Here is a 16,842-nt window from a genome sequence, read left to right as displayed (position 1 = left end):
TGGTTTTCTCAAGGTGAGCTTTTTAACACAATTCCATATTTCAGTTACTGCTTATTGCCTTTGTCCCTTCAGATCCAGGGATAGTAACAGCTCTTCCATTACTAGCCCAGGGTTTTTGCAACATTCTTGTGGTTATCCTACCACCCACACTCCAATATATAGTCCCTTTTTAGATAAACTTTCCTCAAACCATCCTAATTTGAGCATAGCATCTGTTTCCTGTTGAATTGCTGACAGTTCCAACTATCACCAGTAAAAGCATTCATTCACATACATTAAATGATTCAGAATGGAGGTAGTAGAAAGCACATCAGAACTAGAAGTTCGGGATTCAGATCATGGGTACACTTTTCATAAATGTGTGTCTGAGGTAAAGTATTTGGACTCTATAAATTTAAATCTCTTGTGCCAAATGGGGATAATAGTGACTCAATTGCAGAATAAAAGCATGAGCCAAAGATGTTGTATGTAGGAAACAATCTACCTGAGGCATGACAACAGTAATCCTGTAGTGCTAATCTTAGTAGCTACATTAGCAGTCATTACATGGGACACACTCCTGATTTCATCAGCTGCATAACGTTAATGAACTACATGTTCTTACTTTGCATCTCATCCCTATGATTCCAATTTGGAATATAGGTTAATATGTCTAAGAGTAAGGAGATATGCAAATACCTAATATCAATAAAACAGCTAAATATACATATCTTCTACTACTCAGAAGCCCTCTTGAATTTTTTTTTCTGAAAGTGCAAATTAGTAAACATTCATAACTTGTTTAGTGAAAAGTGAAAGTCTCTCAGTGGTGTCCGACTGTTTGAGACCCCATGGAATAGTCCATGGAGTTCTCCAGGCCAGAATACTGGAGTGGGTAGCTGTTCCCTTCTCCAGGATATCTTCCCAACTCAGGGATTAAACTGAGGTCTTCTGCATTGCAGGCGGATTCTTTACCAGCTGAGTCTCAGATGGTAAAGCGTCTGCCTGCAATGCGGGAGACCTGGGTTCAATCCCTGGGTTGAGAACATCCCCTAGAGAAGGAAATGACAACCCACTCCAGTACTCTTGCCTGGAAAATCCCATGGACAGAGGAACCTGGTGGGCTACAGTCTGTGGGGTCCCAAAGAGTTGTACACGACTGAGCGACTTCACTTTCTTTCTTTCTTCTTTCATAACTTGTTTAAATGCCCTATACCAAAAGCTGAAAAAAAAAAGCGCTAGTATTAGAAGTCTTCAATTAGTTGATGACTAATTGCCCCAGAAGGCAATTGTCATGGGATAAGGAAGCATCTATCTATCTTGTGAAATATTACAAAACCAAGACCTCCTGTTAAAAATCTAATTAGTTTAAATGTTTCGGATCTCTAAAGTTTATTCACATGAAAGGTTGAGCTTTTTTTTAGAAAACAGATAATGTATTTATTAATCAGAGCAACAAACAGTTTGGTGTGAGCAATTTTGTGGCCAAACTCAACACCACCAGATATTTCTAAGCAATTTCCATATGGAGAAGAAACCCAGCTGAGGTATTTGTTTATCCCCAGAGACATTGAGACTGATCTCCAACCAGTAGGTCCAAATATAATAAAATTAGACTTTTCCTAACTTTGGGTAGCTTTAGTTCCATTTTATAGTGAAAAATGTGGTTGGCAAATGTTGCAAATTGGTATTATTGATGAAAGTAGTGCTCAATGAGTTCCACCTATGTGCCTACAACTATTTCACATTAACTCATTTTATGATGAACTATTTTATGTGATCTCATTCAATGCTTGCAATATTCCTTTGAGATAGGTACTAACTCTAAACCAGAACTCTAATTCAGGCAATCTGTTACTACAGGCTTTACTATAAAGACTATTGTGGTCTTTACTATAAAACGATAAAAGTATAACTGTGCCTTGTGCTCCGTTGCTCAGTCCTGTCTGACTCCTTGTGACCCCATGGTTATAGCCTGCCATGCTCCACTTTCCATGGGATTTTCCAGCCAAAAATACTGGAGCAGGTTGCCATTTCCTTCTCCAGGGGATATTCCTGACCCAGGGATGGAACCCAAGTCTCTTTGATCACCTACATGGGAAGGTGGATTCTTTACCCACTACATCATCTGGTTTTGTTAATTATATTCTGACTTATACCACAATAAAATACCTATCTTTCCATGTGCAAATGAATTGTATGATCTTATTTCATTTTGTTATTGACTGTGGAGCTCCATAAATATCAGATACATCAACTTTTCAACAAAAAATGTATCAGACCCTACCTGTCAGTGTTTTCCTGATTCTTACTTGTGCCCACTATCAGAGCTCCCTCTCCTTCGGCTATATCATTTAGTGTTCCTAAGATCCACCTTTTGCTGGGTACATGACGCTGACTCTAGCATTCAGTCTTGGTGATTTCAGTGATTAATTTCTGTCCTTTCGCATGAAATGTATCTGCCCAGTCCTAGTTTTTATACAACTATCTGTCCACAACTCTTTATATAGGTGGGTTATGTGTACATACTTCACAGAAGTCTTCTCAGAGAATATTACCCACTAATGGTCTAAGCAGAGACATTACTTTTCCAACAAAGGTCCATCTGGTCAAGGCTATGGTTTTTCCAGTGGTCATGTATAGATGTGAGAGTTGGACTGTGAAGAAAGCTAAGTACCGAAAAATTGATGCTTTTGAACTGTGGTGTTGGAGAAGACTCTTGAGAGTCCCTTGGACTGCAAGGAGATCCAACCAGTCCATTCTAAAGGAGATCAGTCCTGGGTGTTCATTGGAAGGACTGATGCTGAAACTGAAACTCCAGTACTTTGGCCACCTCATGCAAAGAGTTGACTCATTGGAAAAAGACCCTGATACTGGGAGGGATTGGGGGCAGGAGGAGAAGGGGACAACAGAAGATGAGATGGCTGGATGGCATCACCGTCTCGATGGACATGAGTATGAGTAAACTCTGGGAGTTGGTGATGGACAGGGAGAGGCCTAGTGTGCTGCAGTTCATGGGGTCGCAAAGAGTCGGACACAACTGAGTGACTGAACTGAACTGAACAGTCTAAGAGAATATTACTGACTGCTTCCATGGTTACCATTTTTAATATCTAACTCCTCAGAGTCTTCCATAAAATCGTCGACTCTCCTCTTCTTTGGCCGTACTTATTGTTTGTTCCCAGACCCCTATCATTCACAGGAATGTCACAGTCCATTCCCTCCCATTTCTCAGGAATCTGATTGAGCCACTCTCACTTCAGTTAAAACTTTAGACTTTTACCCATGTTTTTAATCTTTAGTAGGAAAACATCAGGCTAAATTGTTTTTCTTCATAGCCTTGCATCATAAAGCTGTTTGGGTGATGTTGACTCCTGAAATGCAAGGCAGCTGTTAGCTCCCTAAGGGAAGGGTTGCCTGTATAATAAGGAAGCCCAGAGTGGGGATCTGAGGCCACAGCAGGGGTAGAGCGGAGGGAGGAAGGAGGAGTAGGGGCAAGGGTAGGGTACGGGTTGCATTTAAGCACTCTTTCTTTAAATAACTTATGGCTTTAAAAAGATGATTTGGTCCGTCTCCCAACAATTGGTTCAGTCCCCTACTAATAAGGCGTGAGTTTGTAGCTGACTTTAATAAAAGCTTGATATATATATATGAGCCATTCTACATTAGAGATATGCAGACAACTGAAATCCCATTCCTAACATCCTGTTCATAAAACTCCATTATCTTCCCCACCATAGTGCTTCAGTCCTCTCTCTCTCTTTCAATAATTTCTATTTCCCATTTTCAAACATTTTACCACACCTCAAGTCCTCCTCCTATTATGCAATATAAATCACCTCTCTACTTCCTATTCATCCCTAGGCTTACATTTGGATATCTGAACATTTCTTACTGTGTGCTTTTAAAGGACAGAATGTCTATTCTAGATCCAGCAAAGTAGGACACAAATCTAGGTGCAGGAGGTCTAGAAACAGCTTTAGACTGTCATTCCTCTTCTTCCTCATTCCTCTACTGGTCTCTGTGAGAATAAGGAAAAACATTCCCCATTAATAATGAATCATATTTATTTCTTACCATTAAGAAAAAAAATAACTGAATTGAACTTCCTTTCCTAACCCCTCTCAGAATCAGTATAGTATAACCACAAGGAAGGTATTGTTATTCCAATATCACAAACATGGGAAAACACTCAGGTTAATTGACTAATACCATTGATTTAATTGACTAATCTAAACCTCATATCTAATAAAGAGCTGGAGTTAGGATGTGAACCTAGGCAGTTCTACTTCTGTCCATTTTCATTATGTACCATGTTGCAGATCCATAAAGATAATCAAATATTCCATATGAGCTAGGCAAAAAATAGTAATTTTGAGAAATATCTTAGAATTGGTTAAGACATGTCCTAGTTTCTTACACATCATGCAGAATACATCTGGAAAATAAGAGAACATTACATGGTTAGAGGTAATTTCCACACTAGAATGACTCTTTCCCTAACTACATTAGATAGTTTCTGCATCATGATAAGAAAAGTCTTTAGAAGTTCCTGAGCTTTGGAGTGATAGTGGTCTTTAAATTCTGTCTCAAATTGTACAAGTTTTATGATTTTTATCAAATACTTTCTTAGAGTTTCAGTTTCTATGTGTATTAGAAACAGATAAAAACCTATCTTGCAGTCCCCCCCCTTCTTTTTTTTTTTCACCTGAAACATTTTTATTTTGCCTTCAGAAACCCACAGCAGTTCTTTAGCAGTTCTCGATATCTTCGACTTCTCCTCCAAACATTTCCCTTTCCTTTTAGGATCTTCCCTGGTGACCTCTTTTATATCTCTTATACCACTGGACAGAAAGATTAAGTAGATCTTAGTGAACTTTATGGCTGCTTCCTAGCAATTACCCCGTCCCCTCCCTGAAAGCCACAGAGTTTAAACATCATGCCATCATGTCAAGCTGTACTGTAGTCCTTTGTGTTAGTCGTCTTCAGCTTACTCATCATTCCCCTTCACTGCTTGAAGATTTTAAACCATGGCTCACTGTCTCTATGCTGAACACAACTGCACTCAAAATTCATAATGACTGATTACCCATATAAATAATCCTGCAAGACCCCTGCCTCTCAGTTTTTCCACTTATTCTGTAATCTAATCTTCAACCTTACATGTGCCATCCATGCTCATAACACTGACTTTGATGCGACCAAAATATGCATCCCTTCCTTAATAGAAATTTCAAGCATCTCAACTTCTGTCCATTCTATTGAACACCCTTGGATATACAAACTCCAATTATTTTTCACTCCACCGAGGTTTTTAATACTTTGACAGTATTGTTCTTTAATTTTTTCTCATTTCACATTCTCACTTGACTTCTTCCAACTTTAGATTCCGTAGTTGATCATTATCATTATACCGTCAACTCCATTATTCTCACCCCCTGGCCCTGACTTTGAATACTCTGTTGCTTAGCCCAGACATTAGTTCAGTTCATCTACATTCTTGCAGCTTAACATAAATGTAGGAAGAAAGGAGACACACAAAACCATGCTGAATGGTCTCACTTAAAATCCACCATGTGAAACTCAAACCAGGCTTCCGTGCTGCCAGGCAGTCCCACTGTGTTTCCCTAGTCCATTTTCTCTTCCATCTCCTGTATCATACGCCTCTTTTCTCAAAACTTTATTATTCTTTTCCTCATCCTGCTCTCAGCAGATGACTTGTCTCATCCAACATGATGACTTTAAGTACTATCTGTGCTTGAACATCTAAATATTTACCTATTTGGATCTATTCACTAACCTCAAAACAAGTGTATCCAACTTCCTACCCTTCTTGAAAGCTGAACACCTGGTTTCTCATCTTTCCAAACCATCTCCCTATCTCCCTTCTCAGTTAATAATAACTTAATTTGGTGTTTCACAACCATAACCCTTGAAGTCATACCCAATTTCTCTCTTTCTATCCCCCTTGCATTTAATGCATCATCAAATCATATCATCTGCTTTTGTCTTCAAAATTTACTTGGTATCTGACCATTTCTCATAGTATTATTCTCTGTCCTCTAGATGGAGTTTAGTTGTCCTTTTTTCTTCTTCTCAACACACATTGGTCTATTTTCAATCCCAGAGCAAGAAGGACCTTTCTATTAAAACCACTACAATATTGTAAAGTAATTAGCCTCCAACTAATAAAAATAAATGAAAAAAAAAAAAAAAAAACACACGTCAGTTATTTCCATTGCACAACCTTCCAGTAACTTTCTGTCCTATTGGGTAAAATAAAACTCCTTACATTTTCCTATAAGGGTCTGGTCTTTCTCTACACTTTGAGCTTATCTCCTACAACTCTCTATTTTACTCATTTACCCTACACATTATGATTACTTTGCTATTTCTCCAAATATTAGCACTTAATCCTAGGGAACATGGTCTATATTTATTATTTTTTATGTTATCAGCCTCCCCATCCATCTCCACCCCTGTTACTAGATTATAAACTTCATGTGAGCTAGATAAAAGCTATGCATCTTCACTGACGTATCTCCAAAATCAAGGACAGTGCCTACTATATAATAGATGCTTAACAAATATGTGAGTGAATTAATCAGTTCCAAAATTAAATGTGATGCTTATATAATTTTGATGGTTGTCTGCTTTTATTTTTACCTCCTATCTACATTTTGTAGATAGAAAAACTGAGAATATCAGCTTAACTGATTCTTAAGGAGGAATGTTCTCTCTTTTCCTAGTTCACATTAATAGTATCATTAATACTATTGATAGTAATATATGTGTTACTATTAATAGTAATACACACACACACACACACATATCCTAGACCCAGTAAAATTTAGGCGGCATTTGCAGAGTGTTTAATAGGTTGCCTTTAAGATTTTGTTTAGAGGGAACCTATCTTACACACTTGACTCAATCTTGAAGTCCTTTAGGACACCTAACAAGGATATCCCCTTGTTTCTTATTTTCACCCATTCTTTTTAACTTTGCATAGAACTCTTCTAAATTCTTTTTCCATTCACTTTCTACAATATTCCAACCAGCCTATCAAAGTAATCAGGATTCAGTCTTATCTTATACCTTTACAGTATCAAATCCTGAGGTATTAAGGGATTATGGAGTGGTTTGTATCTGTCCAGTTATTGGTGGTGGTTTAATTGCTAAGTTGTGTCTAACTCTTTGCAATGCCATGGACTATAGTCTGCCATGCTCCTCTGTCCATGGGGTTTTCCAGTCAAGAATAATGGTGTGGGTTGCCATTTCCTTCTCCAGGGGATCTTCCCCACCTAGAGATCAAACCTGGGTCTCCAGTTATTGCTGCTCGGCAAATAAAAGTGTACATTTGGGCCTTGCTATTGGAAGGTTAAATGGTAAATTGCTCTCTTATAGATAGTGGGAATGGGAGTGCCAGTTGCCAAGGAAGGATGTTGTGCAGGGGAGCTTCCACTGAAGGCTGTAGCAGTTAATCTTGTAGAGTGTCTAAATTCATATCTTGCCAAAATAAGAAATAATATTCTTTCCAAACCTCTATTGAGTCTATATGAGAATTTGTGGTAGCTTCTAATAGTGCTGAATTTCATAGAAACTACTCATCTTTAACCTTTCCCTTATTATGCTAAGAAGCATCCTTACCATCTACCTATTCTGTCCTCTTAGTTATTGCACAAACTGTCCTACATTAACTGGTGATAAGTAGTGTCATATCCAAATTGTTTCCTTTGGAACTCAGAGGAGAAAATATTAATCCTCCCAGCTATATTCATTACATTCCCATGCAAACAAATATTAAGAAAATGTTCTTCCCTTTCTTCTCTACTTGTGTATATTAAGTCAGTTATTTTACATTCATTATCACTGAACAGATTCATGGTAGATACAGAATAGGAACCATTGCCCATGAAATTGCCACCTACCTAATTGCCCAAATGTCTCTAATACTCACTTTGCTTTTATTGACACCATGTCTGATTCTGATTAATACTTTTATTTTAATATTGCCTGCAACTTTGTACATAGTTAAGGAATATATAAAAATCCATTGATTTTCAGGCAGAAATATTTAAGAGAAACATTACATAGAATTGTAGGCATTTTTGAATTACAAGGAATGAATATACATTTGTCATAGAAAAATTGCACTGGACACAGTTATATAAGGAAGACTTCATTCAAGACTCTTGCAGCAGGGAAGGGAGATTGAACCCAGCTCTGCTGAAACAAAGGATTTAAGGGGTTTTGAGGGCTGGGGAGATCTAGTGGAAAAGTACTGGAGGATTTCACAGGGGAGTTTGGCCAGTGTGAGCAAGTCATCCGTGTTTGTTAATTGTCACTTTGAAAGTTAGGCCCCTTCCTACCATAGAGACAGGGGACAGGGGCACTACTTTCCTTGATGATTACATCATTTCAAGGATTGACTTCCAGGTCCTTGAGAGTTACATCCCTGGGTTGTAAAACTGGCAAGAGGCAAGGAGAAGATTTACGTCTCACAGGGATGGAAGAAGACTTTACAATTGAAAATTTCCTAAATGCTGTCAGTAAAGGGAGGTCAGTGACCTGTAGTCAGGGAATAATCCCACCTACAGTTTATTCAATTTTAGTGGAACATGAAGAATGTCTAGGTCATATGAAAGTTCTGGTACATTAGGCACTTTCTTTTGAATAACCTTATAACATCCTGAACAGTAGGGACTATAATATACATTATATGTAAGAGAAAAAAGCACTCAAAGTGCAAAGTAGCCAGCCTAATAGAGAAAAGGGGGAGAGTAGACTTTGGATTCTCTCGAGGTGCTGTAAGAAAGCCTTGTGTCCTTACCCATCACTGTCCAAGTTATTTCTTCTTTTCTCTGTATTTCATAAAATCCCTGGGGAAGCCACACAAAACTCCTCATACCACCTGTCCTACCAACTCCACAGTGTCTACAGTATATCCTGTAGGAAAAAAATTGCTTTCTAATCTCTCCAAGATCACCTCAAATAATCCCAGGCCTCTCCCCACTAAGCCTTCTGCCTCTTTTGGCTTCTTCCCCACCTAGGAAAGATTATCCTCATGCAACTCCAGATAGTTTGCATCAGGCAGTTGTTTTTTTTATTTTTTTGTTTTTTTTCCCTAAAACAGCAACTCAGTTCAGATCCAACGGAGTTCTTTTTAAGTGATCATCAAGGAAATCACTTTGGAGAAAAAGGTCCTGAGGTTAAAAAACAAAAATAACAAAAAGACAAGCTACAAGTGATGAGGCGTTTTGATTGGTGAGAATAAGATCAATGAAGAGAAAATTCAGTTCTTTGAGCTGACATCTCCTCCCCATAGTTACTCCTAATGCTATAATTGTCTTGGTCTTCAGCTTTGATGAGATCTTGCAACTGGGAAAAAAATCTTGCATATTGGAAAAATCATCCTCATTTTCAAAATAATTTCATAACTTTATTCAAAGTGAATGCTTGATGAAATTACTTAATTGGACAACTTTTCATTCTGTGATAAGCTCCTATTGTATACTAGTTCAAAGATGTGGTGGATAATCATTTTTTATACATCCTGAGATTGTAGAGTGAAAAATGAGTCTGCAGTGCATTGATTAGCACAGGCTGTGATCTCAGATGACTTAGGTCAGAGCCCTATGTTTATTTCTCAAGAGAAAGTATTTGAACCTGGATAAACCATATAAATGTTATTGCATATGATTGTGTAAACTTGGCTTTGGTGAGAGTTAGAGCAATGCAACAAATATTTATTGAATGTCCATTTACTTCTTTCCTGTAATATAGCTTCCACATTCTCAGCTAGAGTGATCTTTTTAAATCACAAATGTGATCTCACCACTCTTATATTTTAAAGACTGCCCCCCATGACAGGCTGTTTGTTAGCTATCACTTTAACTACAGTGCCCAAACACTAGGGGTACTGGGGTCTGCCAAGGATATCCACAGTACAGGATAAGGAATTGATACTGAATTTATTTTTTCAAATATTTGAACATGATATTTATTTTTGTAATAAAAACTAATCAAAATGGTTACAGTATGGCATCCACACATATTTTAAGCTGAAGTAGAACATTGTATAAAACAAACAATGTTATTGGTGGCATTTTGGACTATATCTCTAGTCCCCAGAGGATATGTGGGGACTATATATACAAAATATGTATATTTGTATATTGTATATATTGTATAATATAAAATAATATATATAAATATATATATATTTATATATATATAAATATATATTATTTCTAATAGAAATAATCTTTCTATTAGAAATATATGAATTGAAGAATTTGAGAAACAATTGACCAAGGTAAGATCCAAATTCTTCAGCAAACAATGCTAAATTCTCCATTATTCAACACATTGTTCTTGCATTGTCACAATTTGGCACCTCTTGTTCACACTATCCTCCATCAATTTCAGACTACTTCTAATAGTAAAGCGCAATACTTTGCTTTTATGAAAGTCATTTTACTCAGAGTTTCTCCCTCTCATCCTATTCTTCCAAATACATTCCTATGTGTCCATCAATATCTTGATTGAGAATCATCTTCCCTCTTAAATGTTGCCTGAAAATTCCAAGTGTAATTAATTCACTTCCATCTCTGTAAAAGCATTATGACTATCATATTCCTGCACAGCTGAATAAGACAGACCTGGTTTCACTCCCAAGGAGGTTACAATCTAGAATTGGTAGACTGACAATAAATCAGTATGTGTCATTTTCTTCTTTGTTTACTAGTATAAAAATATGCCATGCAGTAAGTAGAGTGATAAGGATTGCCAAGTGGTCTAGTTTAACTTGAATAGCCAAGAGAATGTCAATAAAAAGATACTATCTAAGCATAGATCTAAAGAGCTCAACCATACCAAGTTTAATTAAAAAGAATTACAGCAAAGGGAAGAACTATTGCAAAGGCCCCAGATTAGAAATAAGCTTGACATGTGTAATAAAAAAAAATAACGTGAGTAGAGCTTAAGAGTAATGTCAAAAAGAGGGGGTATGATATTATGGGGGGAAAGTAGACAAAGTATACAAGCCAAGAAAAGGAATTTGGATTTTATTCTCGTTTGTTGGGGAAAATATTGAATGTTTAAGCAAAAGAGGATTATAATTTCTTTTCTTAAAGAAGAAACTTATTTTTGCTTCTGTATAAAGAATGGAGCATAGCAGCAGTGAGAATGGAGGGAGGAAACTATTCAGGATCCTTTCAATCACCAAAAGTGAGATAAAGTGTCTTGGAATCAGGAAATAATAATAGACATGTGGGCATGACTTGTAGATATCTTAGATGTGTGGTATAAAGGAAAGAAAAGATGCAAAAGGAAATGCTTTATTAGTCAGGTGAGTGGCTAAAAATAGTTTTTCTTTGAAGGCAAAGATTGAGGAATGAGAGGGTTGAAATGGGTTAGAGAGATTAAGGATCCGAAAGAGTATTTGTCCATAGTAAGTGTTCTTTTGTATACACAGTCAGAGATGCCAAGTGAGAAATGTGACATATAAATCTGTGTTGAGCAAATGAATGATTTATTGAAAGCTTAGCCAAAAGTTAAATAGATAAAATCATGTTGAAGGTCAATTCACAAGAACAAAATTCTGCAAATGTCATTACATTTTAAGTCTCAACATTTGCACATCCCAATTCTTTCCCTATCACCATTAAAGTGTGCTTCTCTTAACTAGCAATTACAATGTATAGATTGACCTAATAGTTGCATTGCATTTGAATTTCTCTTCTTTTTATAGATTGACCTGGCATGTGCTCTCATGTAGCTCTGTTGTGCTAACTGGGTGGGGCTCAACCTCAGCTGTGGTTTAACCTTTCTCCTGTGAATATCAAGTGTGTTTGGGTGTACACACTGGTGATGAGCTTGAAACCTATTACTAGTATGAGAATGTTTGGGGACTTCTGGCACCATTGTCCTTCCTAATGTGTACCATGAATCATCAATGATGAGATTGCCAAGATCACGCAGAACCTAGAAAACAACTGGCTGCAAAACCAAGTTGCAATTTTAACTATATCCTAATTACAAGGAAGATTATACAATACCCATGTGATAACAGAAGGGCCTTTAAGATGGCATAAAGCACAAAGTAATTCTAAGCATGAATTTAAGAAATGCTTAGCCAAGAAAAACTAAAGACGTAAAGAAGCATCATATAAGGGAGAGGGCTATAGAGGGAAAACCACCACATAATTTACAACAGTTACCTCAGCAACAAGAAATACCAACAGTAACCAAAGCAAGACTATCAAAAGTATCAACAACAGAGATGCAGACCCAAATTAATCACTGAAGAACCTGTTACTTTCAAGTAGTGTCTTGGTGGTAAGGTTTCCCTTAGTTTCTTTATTATGTCATCTTCAATTTTATTTTTAATACCCGAGAGCATATTTTAATTCCTTCGTCTCATATATTGTTTTTCCCCCATGAAGTTGTTTCTTTCTTTAGTGAACCATATGCCTTCTACACTTGAATCCACGCACATTCTGTCTTATAGTCCTTTTAGCTCACTCTGAACTTCAGGGAGGAATGAATGGCTCACAGAATAATAACATATAAAAATAAAGAGTGGATATGAAGTCACTGCAATACAGTACTGATTCTTACATCATTAGTTTTTCCCATAAACACATAGCACTTATTTATCTAGTGCCTACCTACTGTCACCAAGTAATCTACTAGGTCCTTATTCATGAACTGGTATAGCAATAAATATTAAAATGACACAAATAATCAATAACAAGTTTGATTTTACAAAAGAGGATGTAGAGAGTACTCTGGAAGCTTGACTTTTGGCACCATCTTGGGGCTGAGCTCTTGAATGTGAAGTTCCAAATGATTTTGCATGATTCAAATGAAAAAAATAATAAAGCTAAAATACAGGCAAACTGGAGGGGGATAGAGAATCATTTTCTCTTATATTATTAATAACTAATAACTAATTATCATGTATATCTAATCAGAGGAACCACTTCCCAGATCGTCTCCAACACACCCACCCCCCATTAACACAGCCATCCACACACACATATACCTCACACATGTCCAGTGGAAAACCTGAAACTTCTAACTTGAAATATGAAAAGAAAAAAAGAAAATAATATGGCTTCTTGGTGTGTGGAAGATTCTCCCAGTCCTCTCACTGTCTCTCCTCTCCCCACACCTCACTCCCCTCAGCTTTCTGCCTTCCTCTCCCCTCCATCCCTCTCTCTGCCTTGACTCTTCCCTCTTTCCCTCTCTCCCTTCCATCCTTCCTTCATTTCTTCCTTCCTTTCCTCCATCTATAATATGCTAGCCACTGTGTCAGGAATTGGAATACAATATTAAACAAAATAAATGACGATTAGGATTACTTTATCTCCTCAGCATTTCACTCACATGGATATCATATATTACAACTTCATAACCTCCAGTCCTCTGAATCTGCATTTTGACCAACAGCTCAGGTAATTCTGATATTGACAATAAGCAAGTCCTTCTTTGAGAGAAGAAAAAAAGTCTATAGGGCAGGAGATTAATTCTCATGTGGCCTCACTTTGCAAACTGAGCTATCTTAGCACTTTATCATCATCATCATTTTTTTTTAACTATTCTTATTTGGCCTATATTTTGTAATTGGTTTAAAATCTTGTCACCTCACTGTCTTCCATCATCACCACTCCAAATATATCCAGGAAAACCTCCTGAATCAGGGCTCTCCAGGCTCTGTGGAGCTGCTGCTCCAAACTAAATGAGATTATATCCCATTCCCCACAGTTCTAAAATTGCCAGCAAAACCCTATTACTGGCTAACAGGGCAATTACAGAGGAATAACACAAAATAAAATAATGCATTATAAAATGTATTTTCAACATCTGAAACAAGTACAGAACTGTATCATCTAGCTTATTATTCCATAAAGAACTCAAACCCAGGGCAGTTCCTCTGTAAAATAGAAGTAACATTTTTGAGAGAGAAAAACCATAATATAATTTAGGACACTAGTATGGACCAGTACTGATTTTTATGATTTTAGTGTAGTGTTTTGCACCTTTCCAATTATATCCTAATTCCAATAGTTTGATTGCTCTATGGGTCTTCCTGCGTAATTTTTCAGAAATTTTTTCAAGTTTTTATTTGTCTTAGACTTCTCAGATTCTATTGGAAATTCATCAAATATTTAAAAGAAATTAACAAAGAATTATCAAAGGTTGAAGAACTAAGTTCCAGGTGACGGGGATAACAGAATTTTTAAATCCTTGATGCTGTACCTATGCCTAACATTGAAATGGCATATCTATATTTGTTTAGTTCAGTTACTCAGTCATGTCCAGCTCTTTGTGACCCCATGGACTGCAGCATGTCAGCCTTCCCTGTTCATCACCAAATCCCAGAGCTTACCCAAACTCACGTCCATTGAGTTAGTGATGCCATCCAACCATCTCAATCTCTGTCGCCCCCTTCTCATCCTGCCTTCAATCTTTCCCACCATTGAAGTCTTTTCCAATGAGTCAGTTCTTTGGATCAGGTGGACAGAATATTGAGGTTTCAGCTTTAGCATCAGTCCATTCAGGACTGATTACCTTTAGGATTGACTGGTTGGATCTCCTTGCAGTCAAAGGGACTCACAAGAGTCTTCTCCAACACCACAGTTCAAAAGCATCAATTCATCAACACTCAGTTGTCTTTGTAGTCCAACTCTCACATCCATACATGACTATTTGAAAAACCAGAGCTTTGAGTAGATGGACCTTTGTCGGCAAAGTAATGTCTCTGCTCTTTAATATGCTGTCTAGGTTGGTCATGGCTTTTCTTCCAAGGAGCAAGCGTCTTTTAATTTCATGGCTGCAATCACCATCTGCAGTGATTTTGGAGCCCCCCAAGATAAAGCCTGTCACTGTTTCCATTGTTTCCCCATCTATTTGCCATGAAGTAATGGGACCAGATGCTATGATCTTAGTTTTCTGAATGTTGAGTTTTAAGAACTTTTTCACTCTCCTCCTTCACTTTCATCAAGAAGCTCTTTAGTTCTTTTTTTGCTTTCTGCTACAAGGGTGGTGTCATCTGCGTATCTAAGGTTATTGATATTTCTCCTGGCAATCTTGATTCCAGCTTGTGCTTCATCCAGTCCAGTGTTTCTCATGATGTACTCTGCATATAAGTTAAATAAGCAGGGTGACAATATACAGCCTTGATGTACTCCTTTCCCTATTTGGAACTAGTCTTATTGTTTCATGTACTGTTCTGTTGCTTCTTGACATGCATATATATTTCTCAGGAGGCAGGTAAGATGGTCTGGTATTCCTGTCTCTTTCAGAATTTCCCACAGTTTGTTGTGATCTGCACAGTCAAACTTTGGAGTAGTCAATAAAGCAAAAGTAGATATTTTTCTGGAACTCTCTTACATGTTCGATGATCCGATGGATGTTGGCAATTTGATCTCTGGTTCCTTTGCCTTTTCTAAATCCAGCTTCAACATATGGAAGTTCAGAGTTTACATACTGTTGAAGCCTGACTTGGAGAATTTTGGGCATCACTTTGCTAGCATGTGAGATGAGTGAAATTGTGCAGTAGTTTGAGCATTCTTCGGCATTGCCTTTCTTTGGGATTGGAATGAAAACTGACCTTTTCCAGTCCTGTGGCCACTGCTGAGTTTTCCAAATTTGCTGGCATATTGAGTGAAGTATTTTCACAGCATCATCTCTTAGGATTTGAAATAGCTCAACTGGAATTCCATCACCTTTACCAGCTTTGTTAGTAGTGATGTTTCCTAAGGCCCACTTGACTTCACATTCCAGGATGTCTGGCTCTAGGTGAGTGATCACAACATTGTGGTTATCTGGGTCGTGAAGATCTTTTTTTTAAAGTTCTTCTGTGTATTCTTGCCATCTCTTCTTAATATCTTCTGCTTCTGTTAGGTCCATGCCATCTCTGTCCTTTATTGAGCCCATCTTTGCATGAAATCTCCCTTGGTATCTCTAATTTTCTTGAAGAGATCTCTAGTCTTTCCCATTCTATTGTTTTTCTGTATTTCTTTGCTTTGATCACGGAGGAAATCTTTCTTATCTCTCCTGGCTATTCTTTGGAACTCTGCATTTAAATGGGTATGCCTTTCTTTTTCTCCTTTGCCTTTAGCTTCTCTTCTTTTTCTCAGCTGTTTGTACAGCCTCTTCAGATGACTGTTTTGCCTTTTTGCATTTCCTTTTCTGAGGATGGTCTTGATCACTGCCTCCTGTACAATGTCATGAACCTCCTTCCAAAGTTCTTCAGGTACTCTGTCTATGAGTTCTAATTCCTTGAATCTATTTGTCACTTCCACTGTATAATTGCAAGGGATTTGATTTAGGTCAAACCTGAATGCTCTGGTGGTTTTCCCTAGTTTCTTCAATTTAAGTATGAACTTGGCAATGGGGAATTCATGATCTGAGCCACAGTAAGCTCCCAGTCTTGTTTTTGCTGACTGTACAGAGCTTCTCCATCTTTAGCTGCAAAGATTATAATCAATCTGATTTGGTATTGACCATCTAGTGATATCCTTGTGTAGCCTTCTCTTGTGTTGTTGGAGGAGGATGTTTGCTGTGACCAGTGGTTCTCTTGGTAAAACTCTGTTAGCCTTTGCCCTGCTTCATTCTGTACTCCAAGGCCAAATTTGTCTGTTACTCCAGGTATCTCTTGACTTCCTACTTTTGCATCCCATTCCCATGTAATGAAAAGGACACCCTTCAGGGTGTTAGTTCTAGAAGTCTTGTAGGTCTTCATAGAACCGTTCAACTTCAGCTTACTGGTTGGGGCATTGACTTGGATTACTGTGATATTGAATGTCCTATATTTGTAGGTCAGTGATATTTATATCCAACGATATTATTATG

Source organism: Dama dama, chromosome 4, assembly GCF_033118175.1.
Source record: "Dama dama isolate Ldn47 chromosome 4, ASM3311817v1, whole genome shotgun sequence".
NCBI classification, from domain to species: Eukaryota; Metazoa; Chordata; class Mammalia; order Artiodactyla; family Cervidae; genus Dama; species Dama dama.
Note: the sequence above shows the minus strand (reverse complement) of the source record.